Source organism: Lactuca sativa, chromosome 5, assembly GCF_002870075.4.
Source record: "Lactuca sativa cultivar Salinas chromosome 5, Lsat_Salinas_v11, whole genome shotgun sequence".
In the NCBI taxonomy this organism is placed as follows: domain Eukaryota; kingdom Viridiplantae; phylum Streptophyta; class Magnoliopsida; order Asterales; family Asteraceae; genus Lactuca; species Lactuca sativa.
In genome coordinates, this window is record NC_056627.2 from 8459401 (window position 1) to 8473116 (window position 13716).

The window sequence follows — 13716 nt, forward strand, 5'->3', positions numbered from 1 at the left end:
AGATTTCAGGCAAACCCACGCGAACCTCACATGCTTGCAGTGAAGAACATTTTACGATATCTCAAGCGAACTGCCTCCCTAGGTCTATGGTATCCTTCCAACTCAGGCTTCTTCGTTCAAGCCTACTCAGATGCAGATCTTGGAGGATGTGGACTCGACAGAAAAAGCACCACTGGCGGCTGTCAATTCCTTGACGGGAAGTTGGTTAGCTGGCAATCAAAGAAACAAACGTGCGTGTTGTTGTCTACTGCCGAAGCTGAATACATAGCCGCTGCATCCTGCACCTCTCAACTGATTTGGATCCAGAGTCAACTTCGAGACTATGGACTCAATATGAAGAAGATCCCACTATATTGTGACTCTGAAAGTGCAATTAGGATTTGTCATAACCCAGTACAACACTCCAAAACCAAACATATAGCACTGAGGTATCACTTCATCAAAGATCATGTGGAAGATGGAAACGTTGAAGTACACTTTGTTCGAACCACTGATCAACTGGCTGACGTCTTTACCAAAGCTCTTCCTGAAGCATCATTCAACAGAATTTTACAAGGGCTAGGTATGATGGAATCAGAGTCAGTACCTCAAACTACCTCTCAACCTCCAGCATAAGAAGCGAAATTGACCGAACGTTCAGGTTCGGTTAAATCATCTGACTCGCTCATCACCACAAAGGTAGTTTTCTTGGTTGTAAAATAGTTGTACAAAGTTGTTTATCTTATTGTCAAACGTATTTTCTTATTGTAAGCCTAAATTCCTTGGTTTTCTAAAATTTTCCAAAACCGAAACCTACCGAAGGTTCGGGTTCGGTTTTTCAAAATTTTCCAAAACCGAAACCTACCGAAGGTTCGGGTTCGGTTTATCAAAATTTTCCAAAACCGAAACTTACCAAAGGTTCGGGTTCGGTTTTTCAAAATTTTCTTAAAACCGAAACCAACAGAACGCTCGGGTTCGGTTTTTCAAAATTTTCTTAAACAGAAACCAACCGAACGCTCGGGTTTGGTTTTTCAAAATTTTCTTAAACCGAAACCAACCGAACGCTCGGGTTCGGTTTTTCAAAATTTTCTTAAACCGAAACCAACCGAACGCTCGGGTTCGGTTTTTCAAAATTTTCCAAAACCGAAACCAACCGAACGCTCGGGTTCGGTTTTTCCAAAATTTTTCTCAACCGAAACCAACCGAACGTTCGGGTTCAGTTACCAAATTTTTCCAAAGTTTTTTTTTACTCTTTCTAAGTCTTATTTTTTTCTCTCTTGTTTTTTTATTTTATTTCTATTTTTTCATTTTTTATATATATCAAAAACTCCAAAAATATTTTCTTCTTTTATTTGTGTGTTCGTTCGTTTATGGGGATATAATTGATGGATCACTTACGTGTCCCTAGAAGCATGCTGCTGTATGTGTCCCAAGCCTCTTAAGATTCTGAATAATAGCCTTAACGACTTGGTATAAACAAACCTTGTCTTCCCAATTAGGCTATCACATTTATTCTAATCGTGAGCTACCTCACTCTCTTCTCACATGAGATAAGAGTTTTCTGCTTGGTCCTTATTTTCGCAACAGAGGTACTTTAATTTCTTACACCATCTCCATTACATTTCTCCATTACATTCGTTTCATCAACGTAACCCTTGAGACTCTCAGAAATTACCACTGAGGTTTATGGTTACACAACAACTGTGTTTATGATCTTAGTTTCGTGCCACTACGAGCTGAGTGAAACCCAAAATTCAACACCAAATCTGAATTGACGGTGATCAATTAATTTGCTCAAGTTTTTACCAAAGAATTGACGGTTGTATCTTGATGAAATCTCAAATTTTTATTTTGTGTGATTCCTATGAAATTGTTAAACACCATAACATTTCTTCCCTTGGGATCCAGTTTTTAATTTTTTGTTGAGATTTTATATTTTCCAAGCCAATTTAAAATTAATTCCTACCTACTTGTTCAACAGCCTACACCGGTCTCACAAGTAGTTTGTTCACTTTCTACCTTATTTCAAGATTAGAATTGTTGAATGAAAGCGAAAACTACCCTTAAACAGTCTAATTAAAAGAAGCCTTTCAACATTTCTTAAAAAGTGTTTGATCGTCATTCAATGGGAAACCACATCAACACTTTAAGGTCTCTTTTGACCTTGAAGGAAGAGATTCGTGCCCAGGATCATTTGTTTCGTGTCATTATTGACATCACATTTATTCCTAAAAGAGTTGCTTTATTTCTTTTCTTTTTACACTCTTAGCACGGAAATCTTTGATTTTCCAAAATTCTGGTACTAATAATTACAGGATGTTTTACTAAATGGGAGGTTATTTACAAGTTGTGGTCAAAAATAATCCACGTGGAAATTTATTGAAAAGATGCCATTCAAAAGATAAGATGAAGGGTTGCTGACTCAGGCGGGAGTTAAATGGATTGAATTTCAAACGGCGGTAAAAAGGGACGCATGCGAATTTGAAACGCCCATTCTTTAACTGACATAATGGACGCGTGTGCGAATTTCAAGCGGTTCCTCTCTGGCACATTAAGGCGCGTGTGGATTTGAAACGGTTTCTTCAGAAACGGCGCTTGTTGGGCGGCGTGTTACAAGGAATCTGACACTCTCTCTCCTATGTGATCATCGCATGCCTTAACTGTCACGCATCTGTCATTCCGAGAAACCCTTTCGTATTTCGATAGAAGATTTGAACAGATTTTTCTCTCTCCTTTCATCCACTATAAAAGGCAGTCTCCACTCCCATTTACCTCTTTACTGCATCCGAATTCCCAAGACAGCAAAGATTCCCTAAAGCTTTTACTGTTCATCTTCTTCTTCCTATCTTCAACAATGGCAGAATCATCCTCAGTCCATGCCACCTCACACATCCTTCCCATTCGCCCTCAACAGTGTTTGGTGATTGACCTAACCCCTCAGCTGTACGATTCCTACATGTTTCCGATCATTGAGTGCCTGAAGTACTCACAAATCGCTCCTGCGCTTTCTAGGGTTGAATCTGTGCCCATGGAGCTCCTATCGCAGGTGTATGCGACTGCCCATTACGATAAAGCAGTCGATAGGGTGTTCTTCGAGGTTTCTGATCACAAGACCTCCATTTCAAAGCAACGATTTGGCGCATTGCTAGGGTTTGCTGCTGACCCTTCAAGGATTAATCCGAAGACGATTCCGATTGGGCATCTCTACAATATGTTTTATAATATGGGGTACACGGAGGCGCTCACCTCCGTAGCGATGTTTAAAAAATCCTGCTTGCCGCCACAGTGGAACGGCATGTTCACAGTCCTCTTCAAGGGCTTATCTGAACGGAGCTCAGGATCCGATGGTTCTAGTCAACTTTTCTTGTCGATAATGTATGGCGTCTACAACGGTGTCAATCTTGACTATGGGTTTGTTCTCTGGCAACAACTCATCCAGAGCCTCTCTTCTTCTTCACGACATTCTGAGGTGTCGTATGCACGGTTCTGGACTCTCATCACAAAATGGGCGATTGATAAGTTTGATGTCTCCACTGCAGTCGGTGCATCGATGTCTTCGATCGATACTTTTCATACCACGAAGATTATCGTATCAGATGCATCCAAGTTCTCTTTCATTGGCTTAATTCCGGAGACAATGTACGGCGATGTTCCATCTGACAGCCGGATCATCCGGACTATTAAGGAGTTCAAGCAGTCAGGACCGAGGGAACTCACACAGGAAATGCTCAAGTCCATCCACGATGCTGACAAGCCTGTTAATAGAGGCAAAAAGGCAGATAAAGGGAAGCAAGTGACCAAAGCTGCTAAAGGTCCTTCTCCCAGGAAGAGGAAACCAACCAAAGCTGCATAGTCCCCGCAGCCGAAGAGGCGAAAGACTCAACCGAAGCGAAAGCTTATCATCGCTTCCTCTTCGAGTGACTCAGAAGGCGATAGTTCGGATTCGGACGGCTCTCAACGAGGCGAAACCCCTCCAAGAGGCAATACCCCACCCCGATCACCTACCCCAGACATGGAAATTCATGTCTCACCCATTCCTTCACCTACTCAAATAGTTCCTACTTCCATTCCCACCATAAACCCCTCTACCACCATTCCTAAAACCTCTTTCCCTATACCACCACCCATTTTCACTGATACAACTACAACAACAACTGCAAAGGTTACAACCAACGTATCTGATACGGGGGTTCATACCGATGCAACCGAAACACCACCTGTAACCGAACCTCCTCATACTACCGAAACCCAGCATACAACCGAACCTATCCATACTCAACCACTACTTGAAACTACCCCCACCAACACTCAACCTGAACCTACACATACCACAACACCCCCAGCTTCACCACCCCCAACATCTCCAGATCATGCCTCTGATGGAGATAACCCTTTCCTTGGTAGGGAAAACATGACCTTCGATTCGGTCTACTTTAGTCCGTTTCAGGTCCAAAGCGACGACGAGGAGGATGCTCCAGTAACAAAGAAGCATCTTAAGGAGCTAAATGAGAAGGTTGACCTGCTTATTGCTTCATCCTCTAACACTCAGTCCTCTCTCTCTAAAGCCTCTCTTCAGAAGATTGTTGATGCCTTCTCCAGGGCTCAGCATGATTCCGTCGCCTCTGCCACTGCAGCAATAGATGCCTCCACAAAAGCTTGTGAGGCTGCGACCGCAAAAGTCGATAAACTATTCTCTGAAGCCTCTTCCCTGTTAAAGTCCTTACAGGAGAGCGCCGACGCTACAAAGACAACGTTGGAACCAATCGTTCAAACATTGGCCACGTTCGTCTCAACGGAGTTGAAATCGTTCGCTACCCTTCGCCAATCCATCAGCGACGACAACTCGGCCCTACGTGCCTCCATTGACGAGCGCCTCTCTAAACTTCAAGAGGATCTCGCTGCCGAAAACTCGTTAATGGACGTTCTTACTAGCAAAACCACCGCCCTCAAGGTCAAGAGTGCTCAGCTTTCCAACTCTCAGCAACAGATTGAAGCTCTTCGATCCGAACGGGAGGTTATCAAAACATGTGTTTCGGATGTACACTCTGCCCTATCCAACATCCTGGAAGCACACGATCCGATTCTCAATCATTCGGTGAGGCGAACCCTTGCTGAAAAACTTGCTCCTGCCCTGGACCTTCTCAGCAAAATTGAAGGGCTACCTAGTTTTGTGTCCACTCCGAAACAAGGGGGAGAAGTGAAGTCCGGATCGAAACCACCTCCTTCCTCCAAAGCTGCTCGCACAACCGAATCACCTCCTACTGGTCAAACTTCGGGTTCGGGTGTGAAGGATAAAGGAAAGAAAATAGATGAGGAAGAAGATGAAGATGATAAAGAAACCATTGCGGACATGTTGAAGCGCAAAAACAGTCGCAATGTTGATGATGACAACATTCGTGTGGCACGAGAAGCTGAAGAAGCCGAACGCAAGAAGAAAGAAGCCCACGATCTCCTCGAGAGCAGGAAGACTCTTTTCCCTGCTTGGACTCGGGAGAGAATGATAAAGGAGGCCATAGATACTCCAAGCATCCTATGGCTCGAATCAGTGATCTCCTTCGACTGCTACAATTCTGTCGATTCGCAGTTTGATATGCCCTTAACCCGAAAGGCGTTTATCTTCCACGCCTTCTCCAACATTTTTGAAGTCCCTCATCCTAATCCTGAGGTTGATAGGGAGTTAATCGAATTCTATCTGAAGGCTGCTCAACCACAGTATCAAACATGGAGCGCTCAGAAGATCATTAATGTTCGGGTTTTAAAGCCATATACCGAAGGGAGATTCATCAATGTTCGGTTCAGGGTGATCAGAGGGTCTGCAAGAACCGAACATCTTATATCCTTAGCAGATCTACCGAACCTCAACCCCCATGATTGGATCGTTCTGCATAACATCCTTTTGACGAATGAAGCTGAATATAGTCCAATTATAGACCATCTCAAAAGGATGATAGTTTGTTACATCATGGAGGTCGGCTTGATGGATCAGGAGATAGCCACAGTCTTCAAGAAGAAACCGAAGATCTCTCCTGTTGGATCGGCTAGTGATCTCAATCAGATGAAGATGGGAAAGATTGACCTGAGGCGTAATTCGGTCATGTTCACTAGAGCAGAAGGACAGAAATGTCTCTTTGCCTTAGCGGATAAACATCTTTATACCACTGCTTGTCTAGAGCATGTGCTGTCGATCATCCATCGGTGTAAAGAGAATGCAGCGGATGATATCAAATACTTCAACGATATGATTCAATGGTACATCAGATTCAGACAGACGATACTCGCCCTTATCTCTCGTCTGTTTCAGACTGTAAAGAAGAAGGTACCTGCCGCTGCTGCTGGCCCAAGCAAGAAGTGAAGATCTCGCTCCAATTGACGCAAAGGGGGAGATTGTTGGGTTGCAGATTCTTTTAGTGTTGCGTCATTGGGCTCGGTTAATAGTCCAATAAATTTGTACTTCGGTTTGGGCCTGTCCAACCGTGAGCTGTTAGGTTTACTATATAAGAATATGCTTGCATGCATATTAGGTTAACGATCTAGAATACAATAGAGAGAATTACGATAGCTTTGATTTTCTTAATCGTTCCTGTAAACCTTCTAACCCTCTACAGTTGATGTTCTTTGTCGAGCTCTTCTGAGGGTTGTTTTATAAACATTCGACACGTTTGATTCATTCTTGAGTTGTTTATTGTTTTGTGTTCTTGCTGTTTAATCTTTATTTTATCTGTTTGAGATCTAATCGATCTTCAAGATTAAGTTTTAATCTTATCACGGTTCCTCAAAGTCCCAAGGTGAAATAAATTCTATGAAGGACATTAAAGGAAAAGGAAAGCTAATACCAGAATTTGAGATGGAAAATAAGAAATCACCAGCTAACCCTAGGAATCAAAAGAAAAATCCTAAACCATCTAACACCACACCAACAAATGCACCAAAATTTAAAGAAGATAAAAATAAAATCAAGGTGTATACCATTAAAAGAAAAGATGAAACCACTTTAGCAAAAAGAACATATTTGGTTGATATTTCTTCTGTTATTCCTTTCTCTGTGAAAAACTCACCAGGACCCAAGAAACTTTGGGTTCCTAAATCTGCTTGAATTTGCAGGTAATCAGTGACGAGCAGTTTGACGACGAATGATATATAGACAGTGGCTGCTCGCGTCACATGACAGGAAGGAAAGAAGAACTTAGGGAGTTTCGGTCCCTGAAAGATGGTGGGAGTGTGAAGTATGGAAACAATTCCTATGGAACAATGAAAGGCTATGGCATGATAACTAACGAAGACTTCTCTATCAGAAAGGTGGCGTATGTAGACGGATTACAACACAACCTCATCAGCGTGTCCCAGTTAGTTGTGGGCACAGGTTTGAAGGTATAATTTGATGACGAGGGGTCTGAAATAATTGAAAAACAATCCAAGAAGGTTCTGCTGAAATCTGCACGTAAGGGAGAGATGTACCCTCTAAATCTCAACCCAATTCAAGGGAAACCAGCTATTTGTCTGCTGTCAAAGGCAAACACTGATGAAAGCTGGTTATTGCATCACCGTCTATCGCATGTAAACTTCAAAGACATCAACAAATTGGTGCTTGGTGATCACGTTTGAGGCCTTCCTCTTCTCAAGTTTGATAATGAGCATCTATGTGCTGCATGTGAGATGGGCAAACGAAGCAGAAAAAGCCACCCACACACATAAATACAAAGATAGTTGAAGCACTTGAACTATTGCACATTGACTTGTGTGGACCTTCGGCTATAAAGAGTATCAGTGGAAGTAGGTACATACTTGTCATTGTAGATGATTTTTCACACTTTACTTGGGTTTTCTTTCTTAAACAGAAATCAGATGCAACTCCCAAACTGAAGGTATTCATCAAGCAAGTGGAAGCACAACTAAGGAAGACGGTGAGAAACATCAGAAGTGACAATGATCTTGAATTCAAGAACAAAGATTTTGAAGAGTTTCTGGCTGATAAGGGGATAACTCACAACTTTTTAGCCCCTTATACACCACAACAGAATGGGATTGTTGAAAGACGAAACCGTTCGTTATGCGAAGCAACCAGAACCATGCTCAGTTTCGCTTCCTTACCATTATACTTCTGGGCAGATGCAATTGCCACTGCTTGCTATACTTAGAATCGGTCCTTGCTCAACAAGAGATTCTCTATAACTCCATATGAGATATTAAACAATAGGAAACCGAATGTCAAATTCTTCCACATCTTCGGTTCAAGGTGCTTTATTTTCAACTCTAAAGGGAACCGAAATAAGTTTGACGTCAAAGCTGATGAGGGAATATTTCTGGGTTATTCTCTGTCATCAAAAGCATACAGAGTGTTGAATAAATGCTCCAAAAAGATTGAAGAGACTTATTATGTCACCTTTGATGACAATTATATTTAATTTCCATAAGAACTAGTTAAGGGTCCCTAGAAACATGCTGCTGCATGTTGACCTAAGCCTCTACGACTTTGAGCAAGCCTTAATGATTCGATCTATACCTATCGTTTCTTCCCAATCAGGCTGATCACAACTACTCCGTCTAGAGCTACCTTACTCTTCTCAAATGAGTTAAGAGTTTTTCTGCTTTGTCATATCTATCTAGTAGAAGGTACTTTCCGTTCTTTACCCACCTCCCTTATATTCTCCATTTACTCTCGGTTCACCAATGTAACCCTTGAGACTCTCGGTTCTTACCACTGAGGTTTATGGTTACACAACATCTGTGTTTATGATCTTAGATACGTATACCACGTGTTGAGTGAAACCCAAAATCCAATACCAATAATGAATTGACGGTGAATTAATTATTCAAGCACTTACTGAGTACCTAATGAAATCTCTTTTTATTTTTGAGTGGTCCTTTACGAAATTGTCTACTACCAAGGCATTTCTTGCCAAAGAGATCCAGTTTATTTTTTTGAGATTTCTGCTTTCTCTTTTGTCACTAAATAATATATCCAACTTACCTGTTCAACAAATCACATCGATCTCACAGGTACTTCTTCCAACATTCGGTTTTATGTTAAGACTTGAAGTTCGGTTGAAGATAAGCTACCCTAAGCCTATGATTAAAAGACGCCTTTCAATGTTTATTAACAAACAGTTGATCGTATTTTTCGGGAAAACACACAAGCACTTCAAGTCTCTCTTAACTTTGAAGGAAGTGATTCTTGCCCAGACTCCTCTGCTTTCTGTCTAAAATGAGACATCACTCACATCCCATACACATTTGCTTTATTTCTTTATCTTTGTCACACTAATGCACGAAAATTTCTATTTTCCCACATTCTGGTTACTGATTGGTTTGAATTTTGGTTTATTTAGTGGAGCCAAATAAGGGGTTACCATGGAATTTCAAACGATGATTGAAGATAAGATTAAGGCGCGTGAATTTGAACGGTCTCTAAACCCATGCGTGCTGACGTATCCCTGGGAGTAACCACACTGTCACATCGTGCTCTTTCAGGCGACGTTTTAGTGATCACGTCATTATCATCATGGTTTTCTCTCTCCTGGCAATGGTATATAAAGGGTTTCTCATTTTATTTGTCTTTTACCAGCACTAAATTCTCTCAAACTTTCACGACAAGTTTACACTGTTCATCTTCCTTCTTCATTCATCAATGACGACTTCTTCTTCAGTACATGATCAAACGAAATCATCATCCTTGCTCACCATTAAACCTAACCAAAATATGATCATCGAACTTAATCCGTTCTTGTATGATTCATATATGCTGCATGTAGTGGAATGTTTGAAGTATTCCCCCTTGGTTTTAGCCCTAACCCAGGTTGAAGCAATACCAATGTCGCTATTATCACAAGTTTATTCTACGACGACTTATGACAAAAACAAAGAACGCATCTACTTTGTCATCCATGATAAGAAGGCATCGATTTCGAAGGTGAAGTTTTGTTCGATTTTGAATCTTGCCATCAATTCCTCTGTAATCTCACCGGACTTTATCACAACGAATCAGCTATTCTCGATGATGTACGAGATGGGATATACTGATGTGCTCACTACAATTACCAAAGTAAAGAAATCTTGTTTACCGTCTCAGTGGAATGGACTGCTCACTCTACTGATTAAGGGTTTAGCAGAACGAAGTGGTGGTTCAGACGGTACCAACAAGGGTTTCCTCACCATTCTTTACGGACTTTACAACGGAATCAATCTTGATTATGGTTCAATAATCTGGTCTCAGGTGGTGCAGAGCCTCCATACATCGACGAGGCATTCTGAAGTCTCTTGTGGACGATTTTGGACTCTGATTACAAGGAAAGCTATTAATTATTTAGAGATTCCAGTTATGAAGGATGCTCTACTTGCTTCTATCACCATATTCCACACGAAGAAGATCATTCTTTCAGATCCACTAAAGTTTCCTCATAATGGATCCATTCTTGAAACTATGTATCGATGTGTTGCACAACAGAGCAATGTTACGGCTGATTATAGGAAACTTCCTCCTATCGGACCGAGAGTACTTTCTCCAGAGCAAAAGGCCGGCCTGGATGCATTGGATAAACCTAACAACAGATGGAAGCGGATTTCCAAGAAAGAACCAAAAGAGAACCGAAAATCTAAATCCTCCAAGTCAACTAAACACAAATCTGATGAAGGGGATTCTTCTCAACAAAAGAAAAAGAAGATAAAGAAGATGGCTCGCAGGTCTAAGAGTCCCACTCCTCCAAGCTCAGAACATGACGATGAGGAGAATGAGGAAGTAGATGTTCATCATGACTCACCTAGAGAGAATACTCATCCCCGTTCTCCTACTCCAACAGAATCTCCCAATCACAACCGAATTCCAACTCCACCCCCATCACCGAAACAGACTATTCCTCTTTCTGTTCCTATTGTTACTCCACCTGTCACAACTCAAGAAACAACGTTACCACCCCCACCTCCCATTACTTATGTTCCTTTTTCCACAATTCCTTTATCATCTCCAATCATTACAGAATCCACAACCACTACCATTCTTGAACCCACAGTGGAAGTCAATGTATCTGATACGGGGGCTACTACTGCAACGGAAACTCCTATCATCACCAAACCTCATTCACCAACCAATTCAACTGATTCTGGTGCTACTCTTGGGGGAGAAGATGAGGAATTTGACTCAATCTACTTCAGTCCTTACAGGCTTCCGACTGATGATGATGCTGATGTTCCTGTTACAAGTCAACATTTACAGGGCATTAATGACAAGTTAGATCGATTGCTTGAATATAGCAAAGCTTAAGGTGGTGTGGTTCTTAAATCCTTTTTGGAGACTGCCATAGAGCAGTATACAAAGGCCATTGACAAATCTACTAAGGCAGTTGATGAGTCTACCTCTACTTGTAAAAAGGCCACAACAGAGGTTACTGAGGTTGTTCACACAACTCAGATTTTCCTTGATTCGTTGAAAGCTCATGCTGACACTAATGCATCTAAGGTACAATCCTCTGTGGACTCCTTTTCTAAGTCCCTTCATGATGAGAGCACTAAGTTTGAAGCTGTACGCTCATCGCTCCAAACCGAGACCACTTCTTTCTTACAATCAGTGGATTCTCGTTTTGATGCTTGATATTGCCATATTTACACTTATTTTTAGGCAGTATTTAAGTACATTTTTATTAATAAATTGATAATATGTATAGAATAATGATACTTATGAGTTTAAATTGTTATTTTCAGTCAATACAAAGGATTTTCGAAGAAAGGGACCAAAGGTGACAAAATGGGGAACATGGGAGGCTTGGAAGACAAGAAAATAATAAATTCACGATAAGAGCTAAAATCACGACGTGGCGATGAAGCCCACGACGTGGCATGGGTGTTCCAGAAGATAAGCATCGCGACGCGTAGGATTTCCTTGAAGAATACGGATTTCTTGAAGCCCACGACGTGGCGAGATCTGGCCACGACGTGGCGCGAGTTTTTAAGGCTTATATAAGTTATCCTGATTATTACGAAAAGGGGGACTTTTGGCAGAAGAAAAAGAGTTCCAGAAGACGAATAAGAACGAAATAAAGGCTCTGGAAGAGGGTTATCAACACCAAAAGAAGTAAAGGTTATTTTTAGAACATGTCTTTCATTAGTTTTAGCTGTGTTAGTTTAATTACTATGATGAGCAGCTGAATCTAGCTACTCTTGTTTAGCTAGATGAAGCTTTGAACTTATGAATAGTTATATGATTATGGATTAAGCTTAGTTGGTGAAAATTTGCTTGTGTTTGATTTGTATGACCTAGCATGTTAATATTTGTTTATCTAATTGTTTAATTACATGTTCTGTGTAGATTAGTGACCATTAAACTGCATGAACCTGTTTACCTAATAATTTAGTGAACATTGAATTGTTAGAGCTAGGATTGACCAATCTTAGTTAATAATTAGAATAAATAAAGTTTAGCTGTGCTAGAGAACGAGAATTGTGATCATAATTGCGTTTACACAACAAATCTTATATAGCATATTTTCAACTATAATTGGTTCTGTGTTTAATTATGTGTGAACATACATGGTTTGACATGAATTAGTTAAATATTGGTAAGATAGAACTAAATTACTAATATAAATATTGACATGAATTAGCACATCAAGTTTTTCTTATTTTAGTTCAGTTTTACGTTTTAGTTTAGCAAGTTGCAGGAGTTCATGACCAGAAGCTCAAACACACACTTGGTGCCACCACTGGAAGACCCCGAATCTGCACTTCACAAGAAAAAGACGCCCTTGCAAGAATTGAAGTCAACCTTTTCTAGGAAGTCGGGAAAGAAGACAGGAGAGTCCAGCTCACCAGCGAAGCACAAGAGCAATCTTGAGCATTTGGATCACACACCCGTGCAAACCGAGTCCGAAAGCGATACCGAGCCTGAATTTGAAGAACACACAAGTGAACCCGAGAACGAGCCAAGGAACGAGATGGCAGCGATTGAAGAAATGTCCATGGGAGCATACAAAAAACGGATCCGAGATGACATGGGTCCTGGGTTAGTCCAACCCGCAATTCCTGCCACTGCCACATTCGAACTAAAGGGACACATATTGACAGCACTGAAGGACATCCCATTTTTCGGGAAGGATCATGAGGATGCTTTTAAGCATCTAGACGAAGTCAACGACATTGCTGATTACTTCAATGTCCCAAATGTCACCAGAAATACAGTCTTGCTTAGGATGCTTCCCATCACTTTCAAAGGAGCTGCTAAGGAGTGGTTAAAAGCACTCCCACCAGGTACAATCACCACTTGGGCTCAAATGCGTGAGCAATTCCTGGACCAGTTCTGCCCGCCATCCAAGATAGCCAAACTCAAGAAGGCGATAGCCAACTTTGAGCAACAACCGGGGGAGTCACTATACGAAGCATGGGAGCGGTACAAGGGCTTACTCAGAAATTGCCCTCAACATGACCTAAATGTGCAGCAAGAGATGTCAATCTTTTATGATGGGGTTAATTTAATGACAAGACAACTCCTTGATTCTCAAGGACCGTTGACAAAGAATAATCCAAGGGAGGTCAAGGAGCTCATCGAAGAATTCGCGAAACACTCCCGCGAGTACCATAACCCGAGGCAAGACGGAAGTAAAGGCGGTGGAGGGACCCAAACTGAAGAAATTGCAGCTGTCATGGCCATGCTAAATAACATGGATCGCCGGATAACACAAATGGACCAGTCGATACATGCCATAAGAGTGGGGTGCGAGCGATGCAGTGGACCACACTTGACCAAGGACTGCA

The 13716-nt window shown here is 41.4% G+C and overlaps 1 non-coding gene across 1 annotated transcript; it reads right to left on the bottom strand.

The window, feature by feature from the left end:
• Window positions 1-13283: 13283 nt before the first annotated feature.
• LOC111882814 (small nucleolar RNA R71) lies at window positions 13284-13390 on the bottom strand. The gene has a single exon (XR_002847241.1). It is a non-coding gene; the product is annotated as a small nucleolar RNA R71 (small nucleolar RNA).
• Window positions 13391-13716: the final 326 nt, after the last annotated feature.